Source organism: Gossypium hirsutum, chromosome A08 (assembly GCF_007990345.1).
Source record: "Gossypium hirsutum isolate 1008001.06 chromosome A08, Gossypium_hirsutum_v2.1, whole genome shotgun sequence".
NCBI classification, from domain to species: Eukaryota; Viridiplantae; Streptophyta; class Magnoliopsida; order Malvales; family Malvaceae; genus Gossypium; species Gossypium hirsutum.
Window position 1 is genome coordinate 27,724,637 of NC_053431.1, and position 6,760 is coordinate 27,731,396.

Here is a 6,760-nt window from a genome sequence, read left to right on the forward strand (position 1 = left end):
ATAAATATATATATATGCATGTACGTATGTGGTGATGAAAGTGTTGAATGAAAAGAAAAGAGGTGAGATGTATTGAGTTGTTGATCTCGGCACTAAATGTGCGGGTATAAACATTTATGACCACGAGATTGGCGCTAAGTGTGCGGGTTTAAATTGTGCAGCACTAAGTGTGCGAATTGAATATGTAGCACTAAGTGTGCGAGTTTGACTATGTAGCACTAAGTGTGCGAGTTGACTATGTAGCACTAAGTGTGCGAGTATGATTATGTAGCACTAAGTGTGCGAGTTGATTATATAGCACTGAGTGTGCGGACTTAATAAATATTCTTGAATCATTATGGACACTAAGTGTGCGACACTATTGAGTCGATCACGGATAGCGGATCGGGTAAGTATCTTGAGTTCATGGCTAATAGGTGCTATGTTTATATTTGGAGTTGAGCTTGGTAAGTTGAACCTATGTGACAAATATACTTGAAGTCACGTACATAAGATTTATCGTGGAATGGGTGAAAGGCCGTTTAGTTGTATGATTGTAACGAAAATAAAATGATTTATGAAAATGCCTCGAATATTCTATTGATGAGTATATGGAATGTGAATGCATGATTTGGTATGAGATTGAACCGATAGGTCGGAGGAACTATGGTATGGTTCGGTATGGATGGAGTAACTAGCCTCGTTCCATTTTGTTTCCTCTTGTGATAATGTTATTAATGGATGGTAGTGTATTGCTTATGACTTACTGAGTTATAAACTCACTCGGTGTTTCCTTGTCACCCATACTAGGTTTCTTGGACTCGTCTCTTTTTGCGTGATCGTGCCGTCGTCGAAGTCATCACACCGGCTAGCAAGTTTTGGTACTTTCTTCTTAGTCGGCTTAGGAGAACATTTCGGCATGTATAGGCTATTATGTTGTGTCTGAACTTTGGTATGTAATCTTTTAGCCATGCGAAAATGGCATAAATGTTCGGTTGGGTTTGGATTCATAACGTTAGGTCGTAAATCTTGATAATTCGACCTTTTTATGCCATATGTCATGGTTGATTATTTTGGTGTTAAAATTCATGATATGGCAATAGTGTAGTAGGGGGAAGTTTGACAATGATTAGCCTTTGGCATGGTTAGTCATGATCATAATTTGTGATATGCATGATGAATTATTAGTTAGATCAAGGAGTAAACACGAAGTGGGCATAGTTGCTTTCGTAACAGATGCTGGCAGCAGCAGTGACATGAGATTGAAAAATCACTAAAAATAGTAGGAGTGGAATTAATTGATGAATAAATTATGTAATCGAAGTTCGATGAGTCTATTTTCATATAGAAGTAACGAAAGGATCATATGGACAGTATGTTAAGAGATAATCAGGTTCTCGTGGGACAGGGCCAGAACGGTTTCTGGATTCCCTGCTCCGACTTTGGAAATTCATTATAAATTAACCAGAGATAATTAGGAGTCATACCATATATGTATAGATTACTCTCTGAGTCTAGTTTCTATAGAAACAAACGACATCAGTATGGAAGTTCTGTACAGGGAGATATCCAGGTCGTAATGCGCAAAGGTCAGTGTAGTCGACCCCAGTAACATGGGAGACTTTGACTAATAAACTGTACTAATTGGCCCGACCAAAAATTCTAGAAAAAATAATGTAGATGGGAATATGAGTCTAGTTTCAGGAAAAATTCACGGAACTGGGTTTTGAGTTCCAGAGCTCAAGATATGATTTTTAAAGCGACTAGTACGTAGATTGACAGCTTGTCTGGAAAAATTTTAATAAGTGGTTTGAAGTCTGTTAACACCTCGTGTTCGACTCCGGCGACGGCCTCGGGTTCGGGGTGTTACACTATGTGGCTCATCGACCTAAGATCACAATCAAAATTATTCTCGTCCGCTGACCTAAGATCACAGCCGATAGAACTTGACGACCTAAGATTGCGATTGAAATTATTTGAGTCCGCTGACATAAGATCATGGCCTATGTGGCTTGCTAACCTAAGATCGTAGCCAAAATTATTTTGGTTTGCTGACCTAAGATCACAACCCATATAGCTCACTTACCTAAGATCACGACTAAAATTATTCGTTGACATAAGATCACGACCTATGTGGCTTGCCGACCTAAGATCGTAGCCAAAATCCCATGGCTATCATTTTTAAACCTCGCTAATTTCTTCAACAAGTTTGCAGTATTCTACAACACGGTATGATCATTGACGCTTGATTTTAAATCGTGGGAACCGTATGTCTTACTGTATTTCAATCACTGGGAAATATCTATATGAACTCAATCTAGGAGGAGTTGTTGCAATCAGGCCATACAAGAACTACTATGCCTTTAGGGTAAATACAACATACTTTATCTTATTGGACAACTTTTTCCATGCTGAACTAATTATTAATATTGTTGGAAAGTTTTCTAAAATTTGATGGCCCTAGAACAATCATGCAAGGTAGGTAGTGAAAGATTTTGTTTCTAAGGTTAAAAAAAATCAACATTTTCTTTTAGTGGCATTAGAGGTTTTTGAAAGTGTTCGTACTAATGACCACGAAGTTGTATGCCGTTACATTTTTTTCTCTGTAGTAGATGTTAATTCTATCCATGGGCAAGCACCATATTGTCATTTTTCAGACCGGTCCTCATGATTTTTGAACTCGTTAAATAAAAGTGAATACGATATAGAAAAGGAGTATTTTTTATTATTCTTCACTTCACCTTGCCTACCTAACCACTGACAGTGGGGGTAACACCCCTTACCCGTATTCGACGCAGAAACAGGATACGAGGCGTTACCGGACATAAACTCGCACAATCATACAAGATCAAGACATGAATTTGAGTCCAAATTTAAAACTTTTCATTCACATGCATATCATCCCTTATAAGGTCCCTTAAGGCCCAAAACATACATTGGCTGTGGTTCGGGACTAAACTGAGAACTTTTCAAACTTTTACATCACTTAGAAAATTTTCTTATTTTGGGGAGTTACACGCCCGTGTGGGTAGGCCGTGTGGTCACACATGCCCATGTGGCTTGGGACACGCCTGTTTCCTCAGCTTGCATAACTCTCTATTTATGATTTCATCAGTAAAATAGGGGCACATGGCCAAGTCACACGCTCGTGTGCTAAGGTTGTGTCCTTCACATGGCTGAGGCACACGGCCGTGTGTCTGCCCGTGTGTTTACTACTGGGCATTCTATTTTACCTAATTAAGGTGCAGGGGACACACGACTGGATCACACCCATGGGGCTGACTGTGTGTCACACACGGCCTAGACACATGCTCGTGTGTCTGCCTGTGTGGACAAATACAAGGTTATTTTCCAAGCCAATTGCCACCCTTATTTGCACAACACATACATGACTTTAAAGGCACTTAACATGACATAATTGAGCACTTAAAACATACACAAACAAGACATGATCATGATCATTCCATCTTTACTAATACATGCATAAAACTTCATACTATGTCAAGCCAAATTTGTAAATTTGCATGCACTAAGATTTGAAGTTTACTTCCATTTAACATACCCATGTCTTAGTCATTATCATGCCACTCACTCACAATTCCACCATCAAACATCCATATTCATATCCACAATTCATCGACGCCAAGCAATTTTAACCACATCATGTATGACCTTGGCACATGCATGCATATATGGATAGGTTTACAACCAAATAATTAATATGAACCATATCTGATTGCCATATACAAAATGAATCACCAAATCACTGTAAGCCAACACACTTGGCCAAATTAATAATGACATAATTAATCAAAAGACGAAGTCCCTATACATGCCATAAACTTAAAATACTTGTGTTCACTTATACCCAAATGATAGCTTGATAGTGTGATGGCATCTCCGGTGGTCTCCAACCCGAGCTAGCATACAACCCTATAAGATATGGGAAAGGAAGGGGAGTAAGCTACAACGCTTAGTAAGTTCATATGCAAATAATATACAATTATTAACATTCATTTACTTTATCCATCCATAAGGATACTATTATTACAATTTGCATTAAATCCCATGATTATCACTTACTTATTCATAATGCTTACTCTTTTATCTTACAAATACTAATTGCATGTCTTGGCATTAGACTAGCAACCATAATCTCCCCATTATAGAATATCACATAATTAAGGAGTTATTTAAACTCACTTAACAACATGCACATCGTTTACGTGTAATCATAATTTTCATAGCTTAACAATCTTTCACATATCTATTGAATCATAGCTTAAGTATATAAATTGTACTATATCACGATTCAATTAGGCTCATTGGTAAACCGTAATTTATACATATTTTTATCCTATGCTTAGCACATTTATGGATGATTTCTCCTTAGATTTGGTGAATTCGATGCTCCTAATTCCTTAATTTCATGTTTTATACGTAGGTGAGCATAGGAGAGTAAAAAGAGTGAGAAACGGGTCGAAAAGGGAGAAAGTAGACCCACATGGGAAATCAACACGGCTTGGACCTCCTCACACGGGTAAGCCACACAATCGTGTCCATTTGGCAGGATCGAAGCACGACTTACACGAGTAGACTACACGCCCGTGCCTATTTAATAGCCTTGACCACAGGCTGGAGCAATCGCACACGGGTGTGTCCCTGCCGAGATCAAGTATAGTCCTATTTGAAAAAGACCACTTTTGAGGGCTCTTAGGCATTCTAAAGCCTATTTAAACACCTGAGGAGGCAGTTAGAACGGAGACACGAAGTAGGAGGCAAGGAATTACTCAAGGGAAGCTGATTGGTTCATCTCAGAAGTCGGATTCATCATCAAGACTGAAGATCTCCCTTGAATTTCCATTCAGGGGTTTTGGGTTTTCTTTATGTTTTGTATTCATTATTCTTCTGAGATGTTTTCTATTATAATTATGAACTAAACCCCCTAAATACCTAAGGGGAATGAAACCTAAGACGGATCTTGTTATTATTATCTGAATTGTATGATAAATATTTGACTTGTTCTTAATTATGTGTTCTTGATTCTTGTTTTAATATTCTAGGATTTTGATTCAAGTTAATGCACTTATTCAGAGGAGCAAAAGTCCCTGTCTAAGAGTAAAATTGTCATAATTAAGCGGAGTTGATTGCATGCCTAGAGATAGGGTGACAAGATTTTTCCGGATTAGGGTGAAACCTAATTAGGGGATCCATAGATCGAGTTAATACAACATTAGGGCATTAATTAGAAAGAGATTTCAATTAATCAACCTAGGGTTAGATGTTATTAGTCTTGAGAGAGATAATAATATAACTTAGGGATTTCTACGGATCAAGTCAAATGAATAAATCGTCTGATTTAGAGTCAAATAACAAGTGAAGTCTAGGTGGATTTTTCCTTGGGTATTGTCTTAATCAATCGAGTTTTCCCAAAAGCTTTTTCCCAATTTTCTCTCTGTGCACCCTTAGTTTAGTTAAGTAGTTTAGATAAACAAATCCCTTAATTTTTAGGCTAGATAATAAAAAGAAAGTAATTACTAGTACTCTTGGTTCCTTTGGGTTCGACAATCCGGTCTTGCTAAAGCTATACTACTGTTCAACAGGTACACTTGCCTTCATCATGATAATAGTTAGTTTCAAGACGATTAATTATAAATTTATAAAACCTGTCACGAATATCACGTATCAAGTTTTTGGCTCTGTTGCGAGGGAACTAAGATATTAGGAACACTCGATTTTTATTACTTTAGCCATTCTACTTTATTTGCAATTTAAAATTTTATTTTCTTTTCTAATTTTTTTCTTTTATTTGCTCCTGGCAGGTTTTTATAGTGTATGCCTAGAAGAAACCCGTCAAGACCATTACTGTTTGATAGTGAGATCGATCGCACAGTTTGTAGAAATCGAAGGGAAATAAGGCAAAGCTTAAGATACACAGAGGAAGAGCAAGAGGAAGATACTTCAACCACAACCGAGGAGATGGCTGAAAACCAAGAAAATCTGCTACCTCCTGCGATTGCTGCTAATCAGAATCTTGCTCCACGTACTATGTATGATTATGCTAAACCTTCTTTAACAGGAACTGAATCGAGCATAATTAGGCCTGCTGTTGCTGCAAGTAATTTTGAACTGAAACCTAACACCATTCACAAGATCCAACAGTTTGTTCAGTTTGATGGTTTGTAGGACGAGGACCCAAACGTTCATTTGGTGAATTTCTTAGAGTTTTGCGACACTTTTAAAATCAATGGCGTTTCTGATGATGCCATTCACCTTCGGTTATTCCCTTTTTCATTGAGGAACAAAGCTAAACAGTGGTTGAACTCGTTACCACGAGGGTCAATCACCACTTGGGAACAAATGACTGAAAAATTTTTATTAAAATATTTTCCACTGGCTAAAACAACCAAATTACGTAATGATATCTCCTCTTTTGTGCAGATGGATTTAGAAACACTCTATGATGCATAGGAGAGATACAATGACCTTTTGTGAAGGTGCCCTCACCATGGGTTACCACTCTGGCTATGGGTTCAAACGTTTCACTATGGCCTGAATCCTTTGACTAGACAGATGATTGACGCAGGCGCTGGTGGAACTATCAATAATAAGATACCTGAAGATGCTTATGAATTTATAGAAGAGATGTCACTGAATAATTATCAGTGGCAAGTCATGAGGACAAAACCAACTAAAACAGCCGGTGTTTTTAACATCGATTCGGTCACCATGCTCTCTAATCAAGAGAAATTTTGAACAGAAAAATTGACCGTTTTCTTGG

General features: G+C 37.8%; 1 non-coding gene across 1 annotated transcript; it reads right to left on the reverse strand.

Moving 5' to 3' along the window:
- Positions 1-6,387: 6,387 nt before the first annotated feature.
- On the reverse strand, positions 6,388-6,494 carry LOC121205266 (small nucleolar RNA R71). The gene has a single exon (XR_005900351.1). It is a non-coding gene; the product is annotated as a small nucleolar RNA R71 (small nucleolar RNA).
- Positions 6,495-6,760: the final 266 nt, after the last annotated feature.